At 43.0% G+C, this 22,652-nt stretch overlaps 1 protein-coding gene and 1 pseudogene across 1 annotated transcript in view; both read right to left on the reverse strand.

Annotated features, from left to right (window-relative positions):
- LOC140312735 (endothelial PAS domain-containing protein 1-like) overlaps window positions 1–22,652 on the reverse strand; it is a 486,153-nt gene that overhangs the window by 110,914 nt on the left and 352,587 nt on the right. The window lies entirely within an intron of this gene.
- Window positions 3,002–22,652, reverse strand: part of LOC140313424 (uncharacterized) — a 39,671-nt pseudogene continuing 20,020 nt past the window's right edge.

The following is a 22,652-nucleotide window of genomic DNA, read 5'->3' on the forward strand; positions in this document are numbered from 1 at the left end:
CACCAAACTGTTCTCAGTGAGTAGATGAACGTATTTCATGCCAGAAATAAGGTTTAAAAATACTTGAAGAGTTCCCCTTTAAGTGAGCCGATGGTTTTTCTGAAAAGAATTCCATCATTTGTTGTCCAATCAGCTCTCAAAGATCACTCTCCAGCCCCATCCTGATGTCAAAATGGTCACTTCACTCCAAACGTAGCACCATGGTGCGACGGGAATGACAGTCAAGACAGTCATTTATATTCAAACTAGAATAAAAAGCCTTTGAGAAGTATTATTTGTAGTTGAAAATAGAATTTTTCTTCAGAAAAAGAAAGCTGGAGCAACCACTGATGACACCAACCTTTAAGAAGTTACGATATTCAGAAGAAAATCAAGGTTTCAGAATAATTCAGGAGGCTTTTTCTCTGTTTTTGGAGGATGAACGAATCAGATCTCGGTCTTAGTGGCTGTGACTGTTCAGCTGCAAGCCTCGTTTCATAATGCAGATGTTTCTCATTTCATCTGAACTCTGCTGCCTCTGATGAATGTGCACCAACACTTCTACTGTGTGATTTCAGGGCAAAATGGTCTTCTTTTTATATTAAAAAAAGCCTCATTTGGGCTTTATTTATTATTTATCTCCCATGTTTCTTTGATTTTTCCATCTACCACCTACTGTGGCTTATTCAGCACGCTTTCCCCCCGAAGAACGGCTGCAACAAGGTTTTTATTATCGATATCTTCCAGTCGCTTATAATCTGTACATTTACTTTGAGCTCACTCAGATTTCCATCCCTGAGGCCCAAAGATTTACAGATGGAGTGTGCTTACTTATCCATTTGTATAAATCATCTCCTCTCTGTGGCCTTGAAGAAAAGGCTGTGATCCAGATCCGTTTTTAAGACCATTTTCTGTGAAGCTGAAACAAACGACAGGCGTGAGTTTTTATTAACGGTCATTTCTGCCCAATTTGCTCTTAAAATGAGTCGTAGAAGAGTTGATCTGCTGGTTAGAGAGAACCTCAGAGAGTTAATCCCAGCTGGACTGCATCATCGGCATGAAGGAGCACCATCAGCCGCGGAGAGCAGGAAAAACAGTGCATCTCAGGTCACTCTGGGGGGTTCGGTCTGATCCTGCTGTTAGATTTACTGCTCAGGACTGTAGTGAAGGAACATAAGCCTTCAGTTGTTCAACTAGACCTTCATTCTCTTCTTTTTTCCTGCATATTGTCTGATTTTAAAGGTCATCTTCAAATAAATGGAAGGAATCTGAAGTGAGCGTGCAATTTTAGAATCTCATTTTCAAGTTTCTTACCCCATTTTATCTGTTGGAACTGATTTAATCTGATATTCCTGGAAATTGTAGTTTGGATGGTGCTGACACTTTCAGAGGCTTCGCAGAGTAGCCTGAATGCTAAAAATGCATTCAAGCATCTTGGTGGAGGCCCTTGGGAATCAAAGTGGCCACCAAATAACAGATTTTATGCTCATTTAAATTCAAAGGGCAACATGGCGGTCATTGAAAGAGCTTTAAGATGGTGAAATGAAGTGGGGGGGAGGATGCAGGGCTTGGGACTGAGAAGGAATCTGATGAAATCCAGATTCAAGACATCACTCAACTATTTGTGCTGTAAAAAATGTCCTTTCATTAAAGGTGTGAAATGTCTCCTCTAAAAAGGATTGAATGATGCAGGATGGTGGAAGCAGCTCGAGCTGCAGACCTCCACAGTGCAGAACCAGCACCACCAGCCCTGAATTCCAACACAAAGCTGCATGTGGTGGCAGAGAAAGTTTGAGTGGTGATTCATCCTGAGGTGACGGAGGAGGGTGTCTTGGTAGAAGTGTCCCCTCAGTTCCTTTGTGAATTTACAATGTTGTGTAATTATTTCAGCTGCTCCGCATTTATCCTCAATCATTTCAGACTGAACAGTGAGTCAGACGTGACCAAAATGAAGGACAAAGACATGAAAATGCTCCCTTTATCCAGAATGTTCTAACTTCATGCAAAAGTTTTATTGATGGAATAAAATTAGTTAGTTTTAAACTTCAGGATTCGATTGTCCTGTGGTTCTCGTTACTGTCAATTTTTCAGCTGTGTGGCACAAAACTGGGAGAAAATGTACAACAAACCCTTTAAATGTTCAAAATATAAGCCTCTTTATGAAGATTTTAAAGATTCAGAATTAATTCCTGAATTCCTAATTAACACCTTTTATCAGGGATGTCCAAAGTCGGTCCTCGAGGGCCGCTGTCCTGCAGCTTCCAGATGTTTCCCTGCTCCAACACACCTGTTTCAGATCAATGCATCTTCAGCAGGCTCGTGCAGAACTTAACCATCCTTTGCAGAGATCCATTTCATCTGGAAACATCTGGAACCTGCAGGACGGCTGTGGGACGTGGACATCCCGCCTTTTATGGGACTCACTGTTGGTGAGAGTTTAGTCTGTTGCCACAGAAGCTGGTTCTTCTCCGTTAGTGCAGCCGTGTGAACATGCTGTGGCTGGATGGATTTAATCTTTTAGCAGCCTCCGAGCTCTGAAGAGGCCAATATGTCTGATGTTCAGTAGAAGGAAACCCAGGGCTTAACGTTAATGTTAAAATCTATGGAGGAGTTAAAAGCATGCGCATGCGCAACTCAAAAATTCTTGGGTTCTGGTGCAAATAAGCTTTATTTTTTTGATGCAACAGTTTAATTTAGTGGTGTGGTCCCGCTGGTATAAGATCTCTACAAATGTTTTACAGCTTAAAGCAACAGGAGAGAAGTTTGTGAACCCTGGAACATCTGCAGTGTTTAAACTATAAATACTATATCAGCGGCTTTCTGACATGGAGCAGCTGAAGTTTAAACCTGGTGCAAAGTTCCTCTCCTTGCAGCATGTGACAGTATTAATGCTGAAACTACTTTTCCTTTTTAGATTGAACCAGATTAAACTTTAAGATGTTTGAGGCTTCAACATCTCCGCTGGTCCTCTGGAGAAGTTTGCGATAACTTCAGCCTTCTTCCGTTTTCACAGGACGCGCTTCTAAGCTTTCTTTACGGTGAAGAGTGAGATGGCCACGCTGGGTTCTCTGTGATGCCAGGAACCTGAAGCTGCACCGGGGTTAAGGTGCACCAAGGATGATGAGCAGGAGGCTGTCACACTGCTTATTTCTTCCAAAATACGTCGTCTCATCACCGTAACAGACACGGATGATTGTCTGCAAAGCTCACAGCAGAGTTCATGTCGGGGCAGGCAGTCATTAGGTGCCCTGAGTGTCCAGGGGCTCTGGTGTGAGAACAAGAGTGGAAAAGGTGTGACTTTCAATCTGAACTGTCTGAACTGCCCGTTCAGTTGCAGGGTGAAGCATCCAGAGAGCTCAGTTCCATGATGGAGATGGCAAATGAGCGCACAGCACTCTGATGTGGGAGGTGTGATTCTCAAGGTGCGAGGAGACATGAGAGGAATGTGAATTTGTTGGCTCTTAATGCCAACTGGTCAGGGTCTATGCTGGCTTGGGGGGTTGTCTTTGATGTGCTGGAGAACCAGTTTTCATAAGCGCTTCGGAGTGGGAGTTTAAAAAAAAGTGGAGCATAATCAGACCCAAAGTTTTCGGAGCTAAAAGTCACCGACTTCAATTTGGAGAAAATCTGTGAGTCAAAGAGCCATAATTGTGCCAGTTTCACAATGTCTAAACTTGTGCCAAATCACCCTCTCTGCGTCTCAAACTATTATCAGAAGGCAGCTGTCCTGCACAGGTGCTCAGTTACAGCTGTTAAACGCCGCATGACGTCATCCTCAGTTTCACCTCCTCTGCACAGTTCAACGCTTCCCAGTAACTCGGCACTCTTACAGGAGAGGGCTCTTAGCAATGATCTGTTCACGTGTAAATAAAAGCTGAATAAATCTACTTATGAGCGCTGCACAGGAGGTTGAGAGAGGTGATGTTCAACTAAAGAAGCTAATGTGGGAAATACTGAGAGCATGCTGTAAAGTTATGAGATCCCTTCCAGTAAAAGCTTGACTGCTAACAGTAAGATATAAAATACCACCGCTATAATTTAGAGCTGCGGTCTGATTTTATCGTCCAGTCATGACAGAAGCAAAATGTTCCTCTTGATGTCCTGGGATCTGATGCTTTAGCATCTTTAAACACTAAACAGACTCATCTGCGACAGATTTCATTCTCACAAGATTCGTCCCCTTTATGTCTCTGCTGTCATCGACAGAGTCCTCTGAGACACCGTGTGCTTGGAGGGAATCACGAGTCTGGAAGCTCTCGTCTTTGGTTGTTGTTGCAGCAGTTATTTAAGTCTCAGCTTCCTCTTCGCACTGATTATCAGCTTCTGGTCTTGTGGTCCTGAGAGATTCGATTGTTTCAGACTAGGTTTGCAGTTATGTTTGTGTGGGGGGGCTTTGGTTTCTGGCAGGTAAAATGGGTGAATCAGCTCAGCCTAAACCATTTCAGAATGGAAAAAACTGCCTTTTACTTACTTTTTTTAATCTAAATAATGACTTCTGCCTGAAGGGAATCTGTGATCCATTATTCAGTGACAACACCAGCAGCCTGAATCATTTCCTGTTACATTAATAATCATCACTCTATTTCTGATAGGCTACCATTAATAATGTCTCTTATTCCTGTCTCTAGACTTTGCAAATAGCAGAATGCACCAAATCTCATGCAGCAGCATCTGGTGCATCGTGCACTCTTTTTGGGCCAATCAAACAATTTGTGTATGAATAACCTGCTTCTTGTACATCTTCTCATGGTCCTACCCCTACAGTATGTCTCATACTGGGTCGTAGCGAGTCCAACGCACCTCAAGCAGCGCTCACATAATATCGACTCATACAGTGAGACAAGCGTGACGGCGGTGTTACACAGAGCTTTGAACTGTGCTCCACAGTCCTGCTCTTTGGGTTCAGACAAGCCATTACTCTTCACACTGACCTTTGAAGTCCAGTCTGGACTGATGCTCCTTTGATGTGCATCAGTCCCCCGTTTGTAAGTATAGAGGAAGAACGATGGGTCAAAATTAAAGGGGAACACTGTTAGCTCATAGCTGCTGTTATGTGGCTACTTGCAGCTATAGGAGAGCTAACGGAGGGATTTCTACACAGGCACTCTACTGGGACCCCTTCATCCACACGCCCCCCTGCAGCACAGTTTATTCACTCCGTGCTCTGTGACAGTCGGCTAACTTCACACAGAGTTTGCTGCTGATAGTTTTGTGCAACATGGCAGGATATTTATCAGATTTTGACAACGTGAACGACGACTTTGAGTAAGATGGACGTTCTTACCGGAGTGAATAAACTGTGCTGCAGGGGGGCGTGTGGATGAAGGGGTCCCAGTAGAGTGCCTGTGTAGAAATCCCTCCGTTAGCTCTCCTATAGCTGCAAGTAGCCACATAACAGCAGCTATGAGCTAACAGAGCTATGAGCTAACAGAGCTATGAGCTAACGGAGCTATAGCACACGTTCATTCATTCATTCTTCTTAAAGTATTGGTGAAATAAAGACAGATAATGCCTTATTTAGAGGCTCTAAGCCCCGTTCACTCCGTTATATGGATCTCCAGTTATCTAAATATCTTCTGAAGGACGCCGACTTTCACCAAACTGTTCTTGGTGAGCAGATGAACGTATTTCATGCCAGAAATAAGGTCCAGGTTTAAAAATAGCGGAGTTCCCCTTTAATGCCGAGCTGACATGTTTCTGAGTTGGTAACAGAGCCAAACTGAGTGTATGCGTGCAGGAACACACCAGGCAAACCAACGATGCTGTTGTCTTTCAGCTGATTTAAAAAAAAAAAAGCAGCTTTCTGTTCAGAAGAACATGTTGCAGCACTGAGCCCCTTTGTTTGGTTTCTATAAACAATCGAAGGGGAACAGTGGCAACACAATAGTGCAACTGCAGTGTGCAGACAGCCACAGATTCTGCTTTTAACCATCAGAACAAATGAGATGGCCTTGGTACAGTGGCAGCTACAGCACGGATTAAGAGTTTAATGAGGTGAGAATGGGCTGGAGGGAATATATTCCCCCTTTGGTCTGGGAAAACCTCAGGATCCCCCAGGAGGAGTGTCTCTGGGGAGGGGGAAGTTTGCCTCCTGGAACTGTTGCCTCGGCAACCTGACCTCATAAAGCAGAAGAAAATGGATGGAGGAATAAATGCAAGCCTTGATTTTCAAAGCTCATTGACTTTGCACCTCCCCACCATCTCATCCAGGTATCCCATGGTCAAATACAAAAAAACTGGTGCCTGCACCTTGCCCCAGATCATAACTCTTAGGTCCTTTCAGTGCAGCCTTGTGGGGCGGCTGCTCAGGCCGACCCTTCAAAGTAATATCACCCCCAGCAGAACCCTCCGCTTTAGCCATAAGTCAGAGACATTCACAGAGTCTGTTGCCCTAAACTTACTTCCTGTTATAAACTCAACCAAACCACTTAATGTGCTGTATTTCCTGTCTGTGGAAGACACAGTCAGTCCAATCTAATCCTCCACCCACAGAGGACCAGAAGATTAACTGCAGGACAACATAATGCTATAGAGATGAGAGTCTAATTAGGTTAATTACTCAGATTGAAAGTTTTCCCTTTGAAAGTGGCAGGAAACCTACTGTGGAACACATGCTGGCTGAGAATAGCATTCATTAACTGTGGCCATTCAATACTCTGTGTTTTTATCTCAAGTTTATCTAGTGCACACGTCAGTGTGTACTGAGTAAACCCACGAGGTCCCTGAAGTGTGCCTTGGCTGATACTTTTGGTCTATATAAATGAGTCTGTTAAAGCTCTACATGTATTAAGACCCTTTACCATTCCCTGCACATCAGGGTGCACGGCTGTCCCATCCCTGCTTACTCTCCATACTATAAGCACAAGTTGTCACACTTTAAATCAGGTTGCATGATACTCTGCTGCACAGCCACCGTTGAGCTGCATGTAAGGAACTGAAGCAGCACAAAGCAAGGTAACCAATACTGTCCCAGAACCCAAAAGTCTTTAGTGTTACAGACAAAAAGGTAGAGATGCTGCCAGCTGGCCTGCAGTCCTCTCCTCTCAGAACCACAGAGATGCTATCAGTGTTTTAATGGGGTTTAAGAACATGGCAATGAGTCAACCAGAACAGACATCTCCCCTGGCCTGTTAAAAGATGCGATATCTGTGCTGCATTTCACTATGTGCATGAGTGTTTATGAATGCTGCAGCTGCCTGGATTAATGAAGTCCATCTTGGCCAGACTGCTGAATCTAATGAAAAGGTATAAAGCACTCATATATCCAGCTTAATGTTCACTCTTTTCCACTTTGAACTGTGAATCTAAGGCACTGCCTCTATGCAAGTGGCTGTTACCATTACAACTCTCTTTGCTAAATCTAAGCTAGCATATATCCAGCTTAATGTTCACTCTTTTCCACTTTGAACTGTGAATCTAAGGCACTGCCTCTATGCAAGTGGCTGTTACCATTACAACTCTCTTTGCTAAATCTAAGCTAGCATATATCCAGCTTAATGTTCACTCTTTTCCACTTTGAACTGTGAATCTAAGGCACTGCCTCTATGCAAGTGGCTGTTACCATTGAGATGGCTTCTCAAACCTGTTTAATAATGATTTGTGCAGTAAAAAGGCACCTTAGGAAAAGAAAAAGGCTTCATTAATGTGATAGGATATAACCTCCCCTCACAACACATTGTTATGAAAAGAAGGTCACAAGAACATCCAGCTAGCTAACTGTATTTATGCGCTAACTGTGTCTGGCTTCATGATTCAGGCTGCTGAGGAGGAGACCTTCTCAGCCAGTGAAACATCTAAACGTCACAGTTTGGTATGCAGGAAGGCATCGGCTGCTCCCTTTCCTGCCACCGCTCACCATCTCCAAAGACTCCACACGTGAACCGTTTCAGCTGCTGCCCTCAGGCACCCGCCATCGGTCCATCAACACTCAAGCGTCCAGATTGAGAAACAGCTTCTTCCCGCAGGCCATCGCTGCTCTAAACGTTCAGTAACCCCTGGAGTTCGTGCATATTATCTTTTTATTCTCTTGTTGCACTTTACTGCTGCTGGTTGCAGAGCTGATTTGCACTCAGTGTTGGATGTGAGACTTTTAGTATTTATGTGGAGTGTTGCTGTGCATCATGAGGAGCAGCGTCTCCACTTTCGTTGTATTAATCACTAAAGATTCTATTCTAATGATAACTTCAATTTGCTTTCAGTTTGCTTTCAGTTCAGCGTGGATTTGTTTTAGCACCACTTAGCACTTGTTTGAAAAAAGGGAGGCACTTTGAAGGTTTTATGTTAATTCACCACCATGCAGCATTTTTCCTCTCTTCATCCCCTGAAAACTGTGAATTGCAGCATTAATTTTACTACCTGCTTGAATGATAATGCTTCACAGCTGCTGGCAGATTGGGGACGTCTCTTTTTAAAAGAGAGTATCTAAGAACTGATCTCTGTGACAACAATAAGATGAGAAAAACTGTCAAACAGCCAAAAAAAGCCTTTTTCTTGCTGTGCTAAACTGTGAGTCGAGTGCTTCCATGGGCATTGCATTGAATAAATTCCACTTAATATATTTTAATTTGAATCTAGGCCTGGGGTTCTGTTCCTTTTCCCTGGTGAGCCTGAGTTTAAGCACCCTTTTTCATTGCTGCAGCCTCCTGAAGTGGAGCTAAAAAGCAGGCCGTGATGATGAATTCACTCATTCCTATGCTTAGAAGCCTGGCTCTGTGCTAAAGACTGTTCTGGAAACCCACAGAATTGATTGTGCAAAGAATAACGTTTGTAAAGATGATGGATAACGTTGGACACCTCTCTAATTGATAATATTGATTAGGTGTGTTCAGTAAGAGGCTTCTTCAGCCCTGCATTCAGCGATAGACTAACAACAATTAACATTTATTGATTCTTTATGCTGCTGTAATCGTTAAAGTATTTTTCAGTTGATTGAGTTCATTAACGTTTTTGTTCTGAATGGGAAACCAAAACAATGGTCTGTTTCATCCTTTTCTGGTTATTGATTCGGAACCAGAAAGTAAAACTGAGCCTGCAGTGCTGAACTGAATGAAGTTGATCGTTCGTGAGCTGCTTACATGTCGTATATATTGTTATACTTTTTGTTTTTTTTAGCTTAGAGATGCTGTCAAAAGCAGCTTTTAGATGATTGCATTAATTAAACATCCAGCAGTAGAAGACGACACTTTGCAGCAGCTTAAATGCTGCAAAAGCACAACACTGAAGAAAAGCTTTAACTCTTTATCACACAGGTCTTTAGTTCATTTAATATACTCCTCTGTTATTTAAATTTGGTCATTGCAGTCGTCCTACAGTTTCCTTTCTCCTTCTTTTTACTGGAGCAGGATCTGACAAATACATTCGTCTTCTTGTTGTTTTTATATTCCATCGCTTTAAATCGTGTGGCTGTAGAGAAGACGTAGCCTGCTGCTTTCTGTTGGGCAGCATCCACACGACATGACGGGAAGTACAGTGCATGCATATCAGCATGCAGGCCGCAGCCATGTCAGTTTCTGTAAGGTTACCCTTTAAGTTCTGCTCATATCACCTGGTTCGTCCTGCAGGGGGCTTTCTTTGTACCAACGTGGCCTGATCTTTGGGGCTCAGAGGGGATTTTTCGACCTGGGATGACGACTCATCTCGAGTCTTTTTTGATATGTGAACAAACCTGCATCTTGGAGTTTGTAGGGTTGAGCTGCCACATTATTTTCTTGAGTTTTCTGCTGTTTTGTTAGCCCAGGGAGGTAAGTGGTTGTTCAGGCCAGCTTCCCTTTAGAAGATAGCTTTGTTAATTTGTTGCTTTGGCCCATCCTGGAGTCTATTTGTCCCATCTCCAAGCTGACATTATATTTCTTATCTAAGTTATAAATAAACATGTTAAAGTCTAAATAATGTCTCCGGGGGTTGCTTGAGGGTTGAGGAAAATGGGTCACATTTATGCTGTGCCGTGGTTCCCTGAGATAAGGCTTAACAATAGCTACAAGTGCATCAAGTAAACTGATATTTGTCAAGCTGGATCGTTTCTAAAGTATTTTCACAGATAAATAAGAATAATCAATGAAGCCTCTAGAACAGGGATGTCAAACTCCGGTCCTCGAGGGCCGCTGTCCGGCAGGTTTTAGATGTTTCCCTGCTTCAACACACCTGATTCAGATCAATGCATCATTAGCAGACTTGTGCAGAACTTAACAATCTTTCGAAGAGATCCATTTAATCTGAATCAGGTGCGTTGAAGCAGGGAAACATCTAAAACCTGCAGGACAGCGGCCCTCCAGGACCGGACTTTGACATATGTGCTCTAGAAGAACCACCAGTCTATCTTTCCTTCCACTAAATTACTGCCATCTTGCCAGTATTAAGCTGTGCATTATCCTGGGGATGCCCTTGATGGCTTTTAGTTTTTAACAACCGCTTTAGTTGCGTTGCGCCAGCGCTGATCAGCAGAAGATTTCCTGCCTGTGAACTCCATTTAGAATCATTGACTCCGCTGCATAAACCTCAATATGTCATCGGCAGCGTCCCTATCCAGAACTAAAGTAAAAAAGAATGTTATTTTTCCCCATTTCCCATATTAATTTCTCTCTCAGCTTTATCAGCATCTTTAGTAAGTAACCCCCCCCCTCTCAGTCTATTCATCCCTTCAATCCTCTAAACTATGATGACGCACCATCTTCCAATCCTAATCAACTCCCGGTAAAAGTCAGCACTCTTGTATAATTACACTTTAAATTCTGTCAACATCAGCTTGAAAGACTAAACTTCAGTCATATCTACTGAAACTACTTTAAAAAGCACTACAACCACCTGCTTTACACATCATTAATTCTGCTCTGCCAGCCTAAAAACCTGCTCTCAGGAACAAAAACACACAATGAGAACAAGAAAATCCGCTTGTGTTTCGGATCCCATCCAATCCTATAATACTGCCTCCCAGCTATTGCCACAAATCATAGAAATAATCAACTTCTGGCACCTCTATGCTTAAAAAAAAAAAACATTGTGAAAAATGTGCAGGCCAAAAGCAATTTATTTTTGTTTCCAAAAATACTGGAACATGTTGTTTCCTCCCCACTGCAAACACGTCATCTTCGGTGAGACTAAACTCTTCCCCCCTCAGAGTCAGCGGTGACCCCCCTCTTCTCCTCAGGCTCTGTTTACCTCAGCATCCTCACTGCTGCACCATTAACCACATTATGCACCTCGAGTGCTTCCCTCCTCTGGCTTAAACCATTATCTGTGAGATGGGACTCATCACCTTCCAAACGTGCACTTTCTCCACTGCTCCCCTGTCCCGAGACGTCCCCCTGGGTTGGGTGCAGGGTTGGATGGTGGGTTTGGTGCTGGGTTTGGTGCTGGGTTGGGTGCTGGGTTGGGTGCAGGGTTGGATGGTGGGTTTGGTGCTGGGTTGGGTGCTGGGTTGGATGGTGGGTTTGGTGCTGGGTTGGGTGCTGGGTTGGATGGTGGGTTTGGTGTTGGGTTGGGTGCTGGGTTGGATGGTGGGTTTGGTGTTGGGTTGGGTGCTGGGTTGGGTGCAGGGTTGGATGGTGGGTTTGGTGTTGGGTTGGGTGCTGGGTTTGGTGCTGGGTTGGATGGTGGGTTTGGTGCTGGGTTGGATGGTGGGTTTGGTGCTGGGTTGGGTGCTGGGTTGGATGGTGGGTTTGGTGTTGGGTTGGGTGCTGGGTTGGATGGTGGGTTTGGTGTTGGGTTGGGTGCTGGGTTGGGTGCAGGGTTGGATGGTGGGTTTGGTGTTGGGTTGGGTGCTGGGTTTGGTGCAGGGTTTGGTGCTGGGTTGGGTGGTGGGTTTGGTGTTGGGTTGGGTGCTGGGTTGGATGGTGGGTTGGGTGCTGGGTTGGATGGTGGGTTTGGTGCTGGGTTGGGTGCTGGGTTGGATGGTGGGTTTGGTGTTGGGTTGGGTGCTGGGTTTGGTGCTGGGTTGGATGGTGGGTTTGGTGCTGGGTTGGGTGCAGGGTTGGGTGCTGGGTGCTGGGTTGGGTGCTGGGTTGGATGGTGGGTTTGGTGCTGGGTTGGATGGTGGGTTTGGTGCTGGGTTGGATGGTGGGTTGGGTGCTGGGTTGGGTGCTGGGTTTGGTGCTGGGTTGGATGGTGGGTTTGGTGCTGGGTTTGGTGCTGGGTTGGGTTCTGGGTTTGGTGCAGGGTTGGGTGGTGGGTTTGGTGCTGGGTTGGATGGTGGGTTTGGTGCTGGGTTGGGTGCTGGGTTGGGTGCTGGGTTGGATGGTGGGTTTGGTGTTGGGTTGGGTGCTGGGTTTGGTGCTGGGTTGGATGGTGGGTTTGGTGTTGGGTTGGGTGCAGGGTTGGGTGCTGGGTGCTGGGTTGGATGGTGGGTTTGGTGCTGGGTTGGATGGTGGGTTTGGTGCTGGGTTGGATGGTGGGTTGGGTGCTGGGTTGGGTGCTGGGTTTGGTGCTGGGTTGGATGGTGGGTTTGGTGCTGGGTTTGGTGCTGGGTTGGATGGTGGGTTTGGTGTTAGGTGCTGGGTTGGATGGAGTTTAGTCACAACGTTTCACTGTCCTTTCACTTTTTCTTGTGAATGGTCAGGGTAAGAATTGACACGCATAATTTGGGTTTCAGTGTTAGGGTTCCCTTCATGTTATGTGGGCGCTGTCCTAAAGAAAAACAAGAGATACTTTTGCCAAATGGATTGTGACACCACGATGTTCATGAGCTGCCTTTAGTCTCTCTGACTAAAATCTTTAATTATATCCAGATTTTTAAGAAACTTCAGTAAATTTAGAGCTCTGCCCCTCGCCTGCTGAATCACACTCACTAAAGAAACTTAACCAATCCATGTCAAATGCATTATTTTCACTCATAAAGCCTCTCATAACTAGGCCTCTTCCTCTCCACATGTCTTACTGCAGTCTCTTGGACCCAGCAGCAGATCTGGGGCGACAGAGCATCCTCTGAATGTAAAGTGTCTTTGACTCTATATGATCATGATGTGGATAAATAAAGGGCTGGAACTATAAAGATCCTACAGGAAGCATTTCGTTGGTCTCCAACTCAAGCTTTAAGTCGGAGTTGAATAACAACCTGCTACATCTGTGCCACATATCGCTAAACAAGCAACTCATTAATCAACATGTAAACAGGTCGAATGCATCTGAAGCTGCTGCCTGCACACATGCTTATCAGTAGATTCACAGAAATAAGTCAACAATGGCACACATGCACACACACACACACAATGTAAATGATCAGATGCATCCATTTACACCAAATGAATGTTTGCACACCTTCATTTTTCATTTGCAAAGTCACAATGCAGATAGATTCTAATTATGCATCAACAAAAGCAAGAACATAAACACTAGAAGCATTCAATATGCACATTAACACACAAGTGAAAAGGAGGTGCTGTTGCTAAAGAAACTGGAGGCTTTCAATCTGCCCAGTTTCTTTGTTTACTTGATATATGTACGAATTAATCATGTTACTACGAATTAATGATTTGCTTTAGAAGAGCGTTGAAAGTAAACTACAGAAACTGTGAAGTTTTCTTTGCACTTAATGCAGCCATTTCAGAAGGATGCCTTCATTTTAAACTGTGTGGTATTGAACAAAGGACTCGGAGGCGGTGAAAAGAGCAACTATAGAAAGATGAAGTACCAGATTTATTCATTCTGCAGGCAAAATAGATGTTTTTAGATGTCTTATGACTCTGGTTTTCAAAACCAACCTGAAAAGTGGTTGGAAATCTGAAACTTTTTTCTCTGAAAGAAAAAAAAATCCATCTGGATTGAACCAGGATCCAGTTTCAAGGAGGATATCGACACAAGCAGAGAGTCGGCAGCCTGAAGAAGTATCGGGATGTTTTGCTGCTGTAAAAGTAAAACTAAACTCTGTAAAAATACGCCACAAGCAAAACGTAAATGTAGGATTTTTTTTAGATCTTTATTTCTACTGCCAAAAAAGGTGGAGAAGCCCCTCTCTGGACCCTAAGCTCTCATTTCCTGTCTCACAGCCATAGATTAGGTAATTTTATCTATTTGTTCTTTAGCTCTCAGCCTTGTATGATGCACAGCCAGCAGCCCCTGATCACATGACTTAAAATACCTCTGATGAGTGTGCAGAGCTCTAAAAGTCCAAACCAGGATCTTAAAGTGGACTCTGAGGTTGATAAGGAGCCAGTGCAGATGAATTAGCAACAAACAGGTACTTAGAAGAGTTAGTTTTTATTCACATAAGTGAACGAAAGAATTACAATAATCCAGATGTGATGAAATAAAAGCATGAATAATAATTTCCAGTTTGAGGCTTAACTTTGCAGCATTTCTTTAGTGGTAAAAACAAGAGAAAACCAGAGATTTGACATGAGCATCCATACTGTTTTCTCTTGAGTTGGAGAAAGTTGTAATAATATAAGTTGTTGTAATAGAGTCTAAGCATCTATGCAAGATCTGTAGCCTATAAACATCTTAGGACTTAAAGAGATAAACACAACTCAATGTTTTCTGCAGAGCCGTGACAGGATACGTCCTTAAACGTGCACAAAATGTGCTGAAGAGGGAACAGATTTAACCAAAGCAATAAAGGCCCCAAAGCAGAACCCTGTGGCACACCGGAGGCAAGAGAAGTGGAAGAGGAGCTGTACTACAACAGCATCGAAGGCAGAAGTCCAACATTCTCCTGCATCACTTTGCATAAAAAAAGAGACGTTTCGGTCGAACGAGCCCAGATTAAAAATGGGAAATCTGTATTTGTCCATAACAGCTGTAAGATGCTTAGCCACACCTCTTCTGAGGATTACCACTGTTCTATGAAACCAGGTTAGAAAAATACACAGCCCTCACATCTCTAACTGAACTGAAGCTAAAAGATATTTTAAGGGAATTAGATAAATGTGTAAACTTCCCTCACAAGTGTCAGACTTCGATTAGAAAGCTTTAAACAGCGAATACTGTCATTTATTGGAGTAGAAGAAGAAGAGGAGCTGGTCTTGTTTTAACAGGACAGACTTTATCTAAAATTGAAAGGGATAGGGGATCTAGATAAAGATAAATTAAATGCATCAGCGGTTAAAGAAGTTCTCTCATCGGTCCTCCCACTGGAGAATGAACAAGCTGAATATTAAAAGCTAAAAGGACGAAGGATTCCCTCTAAAAAGAGCAGGAGAGGTCACCAATCCTGACCAGGAAATTAGAGCAGGTTGGAGCTCCAAAGCAATAGCCCTGGAGTGCCGTAATGCTTCTGCACAAAAAGGAACTCGGCATGCGTTGGAATTGATTTAATAGTTTTAAACTTTTCACTGCTTGAATCTCACATCTCTTGATGAGATCTGGGCTTAGTAATGAGATGTGGACACAGACGGACCTCCCTCATCAGCTCGGACACACTCATCCTGATTTATGGACTGAACTTTCTAATAACTCAGTTGTCTCATTTCAATTTGCAGTTTTGCGGTCAGCCATCCCTCCGCCCATCCGCTCTCTGTACCCACCTAATCCAATTCACTGCCATTTACGGCTGTGGCCAAATCCCAGCTGACAGACGAGAGGCGGGCGACACCCTGAGAAATGTCTCCAGTCCATCACTGAACCAGCAGAGTCAGCTCACGCCCATATCTGCGGTCAATTTAGAATCCCAAGCTAATGTATCTGTACGATCAAAGCGATCGTTTTCAGTATTTGCTCCATTTTAATTTAAAGGACAAATGATTCACATTTGCTCACATGAGGTTCGGTGTTTCCAGCTTCTGTCCAGCTTTGGGTGTCAGCAGAACTGATGCAGACTGATCAGTTTGCTGCTGGAGACCTACCTTCCCTCTGTTCTTACAGAAGTAACAGAAGCACAACAGCCTTTTGTGTTCATTGACCCGCCGAGGGACTTAAAATCTAGTATGGCACATCCAATAATAGCATTTATGTCAAAACTGTATGCTGTCTCTTTGTAAATTGTCAATAATTGTTCAGAGTTCTGTTTTTCTTATCAGGCATCATCCACAACCTCCCCAAGACTTCTGCCCAGCACACGTTTGGGAAGAAAAGTGTGTGCTCCTCAGTATTATGAAGAGATCTGAGCAGCTACTTCCAGTAGCTCTGGTCTTTCTTTGCATCTTCTCTGGAGTTTTTTTTCCGTGCTGGTTTGGACGCTATGCTGCTGGAAGGACTTCCACAGGTAGCTGGCATTTTCTTCACCTCTTTTATGATGCATAACCATGGCAACAAGACCCCAAATCAAGATGAGTTGAGTCTAGGATGCAGAGCAGGACCAAAAATGGAGAAAAAAGGTAAAAGCGGGTTAAACCCGTTAAACAGGCTGGAGGAGAGTGCAGATGTTGAACTGCTGGCGGTGGATTCCCGCCCATGTTGTCTACAGATGGCGTTCACCTGTGTTACCTGCCAATGCTATTCATGACATTTTGTGCTAAGTTGTTGCCAAGCATCCCAACTCATTGATGGCGACCTCTGAAGACTTCCTCCACACCTTCCTCTCTGCTACACTTCAACTTTCAACATGTTTATGTTCATGTATTTATCAGACGCTTTTATCCAAAGCGACTTACAAATGAAGATATAACAGCTTTATAAAAAGATAACAATAAGCTCCATAGAAGGAACCCAGGAGTCCGACTCTGTCAGAGGGGACAGAGTAGAGATAGGGTGCAGGCATAGAAGGAAGTGCAGAAAGAGCGGATTTGGCAGCGGATTAATATTTTATTTTGTTATCCATCGATAACATTAGCACATCTTTAATAATAATACTGCAGCAAAATAATTATTATCAAATCAAGTATTATTAAATTTAAATGAATATTGAGTTGAAGGATCATTTCAACCTTTACAATAACCTTTTAAAAGCATGTTTTAAAGGGAAGCTAACTTCAACAATGCCGCAATCCTTCATCTACAAGCTAAAGAATGGCTCCACATTTTAGCCTTTCTGTTCAAAGCGAATCTTGGCTGCTGCGCTGATTTACAATCTCTCCAGAAATCAATAATTGAAGCCGGCTCGACTCCACAATGTTCTGCTTCGCTCTTGTCTGAGACACAAGGCCAAGCGGTCAAATGTCAGCTCCACTCTCGCTTGCCGAATGTCACCAAGCATGAAGAGGGTAAACTTCAGTCGAGTTGGATCACCTCAGTGTGTTCATGTCGCCCCCGTCTCCCCCCCTTATCTCACTCAGAAGGAACACTCAGGGAGTCGGCCTCCTTGGGGAATGAAACTCAGGTTGAATTACATCCTTTCCCACAGTGAACTTTTCACAAGGAGTTTGTCTCAACATCAGGTTGACCCGTCTGCACTTCTGACAAATACAAGCCAGACAATGTTCCTCTCGTGTCAATCACAAGTTTCAGTTTGAGTTTGGAATACGAGAGACTGAAACCTGCAGATTTATGTCTGTTATAAAACAGCCGTTGTGTACTTTGGGCTTAGAAAGAGCTGCAACAGTCCATCGATCTTAGTGGAATACAGGATTATAGAGGAAACATCAGGATTCATCAAAAGCTGATCATTCTTACCATAGAGTACTGAAATGTCAGATTACCATTAAAGTAACTGGGTTTAGAAAAGCTCTGTGAATATCCTTCATTTTCACATGAACGTCGTAAAAACATGCCACCGATTCATCAGACTAATCCATTAATCCAGAGGGGGAGGTTTGATTACCAGAAAGTGGCCATAAGTGGCTATTAAAGGTATTTTTAAACCTTATTTCTGACATGAAATACGTTCATCTGCTCACCGAGAACAGTTTGGTGAAAGTCGGCGTCCTTCAGAAGATATTTAGATAACTGGAGATCCATATAACGGAGTGAACGGGGCTTCTTGCAGCTATAGGAGAGCTAACGGAGGGATTTCTACACAGGCACTCTACTGGGACCACTTCATCCACAGCAGGGCTGCAGCACAGCTCATTCACTCCGGTAAGAACGTCCATTTTACTCAAAGTCGTCGTTCACGTTGTCAAAATCTGATAAATAAGCTGCCATGTTGCACAAAACTATCAGCAGCAAACTCTGTGTGAAGTTAGCCGACTGTCACAGAGCACGGAGTGAATAAACTGTGCTGCAGGGGGGCGTGTGGATGAAGTGGTCCCAGTAGAGTGCCTGTGTAGAAATCCCTCCGTTAGCTCTCCTATAGCTGCAAGTAGCCACATAACAGCAGCTATGAGCTAACAGAGCTATAGCACACGTTCATTCATTCATTCTTCTTAAAGTATTGGTGAAATAAAGACAGATAAAGCCTTATTTAGAGGCTGCATCCTCTAAGCCCCGTTCACTCCGTTATATGGATCTCCAGTTATCTAAATATCTTCCGAAGGACGCAGACTTTCACCAATCTGTTCTCGGTGAGCAGATGAACGTATTTCATGCCAGAAATAAGGTTTAAAAATACAGGAGTTCCCCTTTAAGCCTGGAATCTCTGGGTGACCATCGGGATCCACACCAGGTTCCAGGTGAAGACCTCCTTATTGATCCTACACACGTGGAGAACTGGGACCATGAGCATGTCAACTTCTGGAAAGTTTTGGCCGAAAGGACTTTAAGATGTAATATATGACACAACTGCCCTGCAGTTAATTTCCTCTCACTGAAAGTCTGGTTTGAGCTAATCTACAAATAAGCTGCCACCAAGAGTTTGAACCGTTAAAACTACAACATATGCGGTTAGAAAGGAACTGATGATGGATTTGGATGTATGACGTGACATTTCATTTCATTCAGTTGTCCTGAGACTGAAATTTGAGAAAAGCAAGAGAAAGCTTATTTTACTTTTTTCTATTTCCTTGAGCAAAAGTCAATAAGATTTTCTGTTTTTAACAAATTATTGAGCAATCACTCAAAGGTAAAACATAGCAATTTGAAAAAGTTGACATATTGTCTAACACAGGCCTGAAATATGACTATTTATTTTCCGTCTATTCGTTCTCGGCCTGAGAAGCAGGTGAGCGAATCCATTTAAAAACTTACATGAACTAATCAATTCTGAATGATGACAGAGGAACAGGAGAAAGAAAAGGGAGCAGCTTGAATTCTTCCTCTCAGGACCATCTTTACACTTTGAAAAATATCTTCTATTCAGAGAAAAAACAAGACTCTCAGTAAGTTATTGCTTGTAATTTAGTTTCCTTGTCTGGACCAAAGCAGACAAAGGAAGAAATTAACATTTTAATATGCTGACGTAATGAAAGCAACAGCAAAGAAATAGCTTTTTTTTCTTAAATTCTTAAACTCTGTATCTTCAGAGCAAAAAAAACCCTAAAAAAGAAGAAATGAAAGGATTACAAATGAGAGGCAGCAAACAAAGGCAGCATCTGGGTCTTCTTAGAAGAGCAAACCTAAAGTGGTGCAACTGTCATCCGCTGCCAGGGAAAAAGCAAACGATCTGTACATTCTTGCACTTTTTTGAAGACGCACATTAAAATGTTCCATCTGAACAGCCTCCCTGTTATGCTTGGCTCTCACTTATTCACAATTATGAGAAATCTGTAAAACCAAGGAACACAATGTGAAAAACATTGAGCTCGCTCCATGAAACAGTCTAATGTGAAACTTCAGGTTAAAGTACTGGCTGTTACCTTCATCTTCTCAGACTTTTTTAGCTCCAAATGTCTGGATCCACATTGAAGAAGCTGTTAGATGCTCTCTGCAGATATTCATAATTACCGGTTTGTGTGATGGATTGTTTTTCTATGAATACAGATGCTGGAGAAGACCAATCCCAGAGCAATCCCACCTCAGTCCAACTGAGCCTGAGTGAACCCACTTGGACAGAAGGTTGATCCTGAACTGCCGCAGAACTGAGAGCCACCAGGCAGGCGATAGGATTCCTGCAAACAGTTCATCTTCCCTCTGCTTTCAGCTGAAATCATATATCCAACGTCTTGGAACAGTGTGGATATATGCCCAGATACTTCTGGGTAATTCAACAGAGGAAATGTCATGTGGTTTCATATCTCCCTGCAGCTTTTAACAGGTCTGCGAGGCACTGAGGTTGAGCTGAAAGGCCCCATGTTCAGTACTCTGGGGAACAGAAAGGCAGCCTTACAATAAGTCTGCTTCAGACACAACATGCACTGGGTGCTGATGAAAGAATGTCTCATTCTTTTTGTATTTATTTCAGGATCTCAGCCTATCAACGCTTTCCGTCCAAACCTTTTCTGCGCCGATGCACTCATTCATGTTTGTCTAAATTGTGTTGTGTGGATGCCGTCCTGGCGCTCAGTCAGCAGGGAAATGATGAGGAAATGATGAGACAGTGTGAGGGAGAGAATTACACGCCATAGCTTTGTAATTACAAGGTTCCAGCTGGGTTCACTGTAGCTCTGAGATAATGAGCGTTAAAGGTTTAAACTTTAACACACCGAGGCAAATAGAAACTTTTTAAATCAATGCCACATAGCCAGCCTTTAAATGTCTGAAGATGCTTTCTCCGGGTGCAATAATCCAAAGCTGTGTCCAGAACCTTCACACGATATCTTACTCCAAAACCACCTCTTCATGTCATGCAAATGTTCCCGGACAGCATCCAAAGGTGAGCTTTGGGATGTCCTTCAAGAAGCCTGGAGAACTATTCCTGAAGATCGAGATCAGGTCACGTGCGGTGATGGCGGTGGGCTTCTTAATATCGCGATATTTCATTTTTTGCGGTTACCCTAGAAGCCATTTTAACTTTTACCTTTTAGGGAACTTGGGTACTAGCAGCCTGTCACAAAGACACATCATTTGTTCACATTTCTTTAGCTGCATCTATGAAAAACAGCAAAGAAAACACAGTTTGACAGACAGAAAATAGGATTTCTGCAGCAACAAGGTGATTCCCAAAGAGCTATTAGCTGAAAACTTGGCATATCTCAGCATGGTGTGCAGTGTGTCCTTAAAACATTTGAGGAAACTGGACAAGTGGAGGACAGCTTTCTGAAGGTCTTTCAGAGTTTTTCTTTGGACATTTTCTGCTTTTTCGCTCATTTTCAGCTCAGTTTTTCTTTGTTCAGCCACTTAACTCTGACCTTTGAACCCATTCAGGCAGGAAAAAGGCTCCTAACTCAAGGGATGAACCAGTGTTGTGTCGACACAGAACAGACAACTTAGCAAAGAAGACATTTTAAATTGGATCTTTAGGCACTTTGTCACAAAGACACATCATTTGTTCCCATAAAAAGCCTTCTTTATGTCTCTTCTCCACCTGTGTACACATCATCTGCTATTAGATGTTCAGGGAACTCACTTCAATTGACGGAAAAAGACCGTTTTTAAAACATTGACAAGATAATGTGGATGTAGGAGATGGACGGTTGAAGCTAATGAATAACTCTGTGTGTAATTAAACTGTCCCAAGAAGAGTGAATCTATCCAGTACCAAAGGTAAGCAGACGCTGGCTGCAAACATCTGGCAGTTAGAGGAAAACATCTGGATTTGCTGCTGATGGCAGGGGAGCTGGTGTCGGCCACAGCTCGCATCAAAGCTGAACCTAAGTGCTGAATCTAGACTTGCAGAACATTTATTTAGTTATTAAGAAGCAAATGAGGATGTAACTTAAGTAATTAAGCAAAGGAAGTAGTTATTTCCTCCATTGAATGGCTCAAGTCTTTCTCACGGTTTATTAGAATGCGAATGAGTTTTTAGTGAGGAGGAACTCCATCATTGAATCATCTTTATTAACCACTTTCATTCCTAAAGGAGGTTACTGGAGATTAGAATGAGATGCTGTTGATTAATTATTATCCAACTGTTGGTTCATAAATACCAAATCGATCAAACTGACCAGTTTCTTCCAGAGTGGTTGCTAATTAACTTGGTTGGGTAAAAATAATAAATAAATCACGAGTCAGTTTTAATTTGCTTGCAGAAACACTCAGTTGTCAGTAAAAGCTCCTCGACTATACAATCATGCATTCATTTAGTGTGTGTAAGATAGTTTGTGAGCGAAACACAGACAATATTGATCAAATTACCCACTCCAGCAGCGACTGTCATGCTACTGCGCCGACATAATCAATAAGAAAGCTGCCAAGCTGGCAGAGAAGAGGCAAGCTGGAATTAAGTTACACAAAATGGGCTTAAAACTGATTTTTTTTGTTTAAAAGTTTCTGAATTAATTCAGAATCCTTTTAAAAACTAAAAAACTGTTCTTATGTGGATCAATAAGCTGTCACAGTTACTTCAAGTTGCAGTAAAATATGTAGAAATTGATTGAATCACTTTGCTGAAGTGAGGCAAGTTGAAGATGACTCAGAAGGGGGCGAAGCAGAAAGAGAAGGAATCTGTGGTCGTGGATGCTGTTTCGTTAGAAGTTTTAAGGGAACAGAAGGGAGAAATGGACAATCATCTTTATGATTTAATGCTAAATAAACAGACAATAGCGCCTGAATCGAACTTGTCAAAGAAGAAAGAACATGAGACGCTCATTTGTTTTGTGTGTGTGTGTCAGGGTTGGTGTAGAAGGAGGACCCGGATGCAGATATATAAAATAAAACTTGATTTATTCAGACAAAAGGTTAACAAACAAAAGGCGCTGCTGAGCCGGGACAAACCTGACATTAATAAACCTTATTCACACGTGTGACTCCATCATGGATGGCGGTGGTCAGGATCTGGACCGTGACTGGGGGAAACCTGGAAACTAAATACTGCCGGGAGGTGATTGGGGATGAAGTGCAGCAATAAAAACAAAGACAGGTGACTTGAATGAACCTAAAAACATGGCAAAAAACTA

The sequence above is a fragment of the Leuresthes tenuis genome, unplaced genomic scaffold (genome assembly GCF_036924035.1).
Source record: "Leuresthes tenuis unplaced genomic scaffold, fLeuTen1.0.hap1 SCAF_8, whole genome shotgun sequence".
NCBI lineage: Eukaryota > Metazoa > Chordata > Actinopteri > Atheriniformes > Atherinopsidae > Leuresthes > Leuresthes tenuis.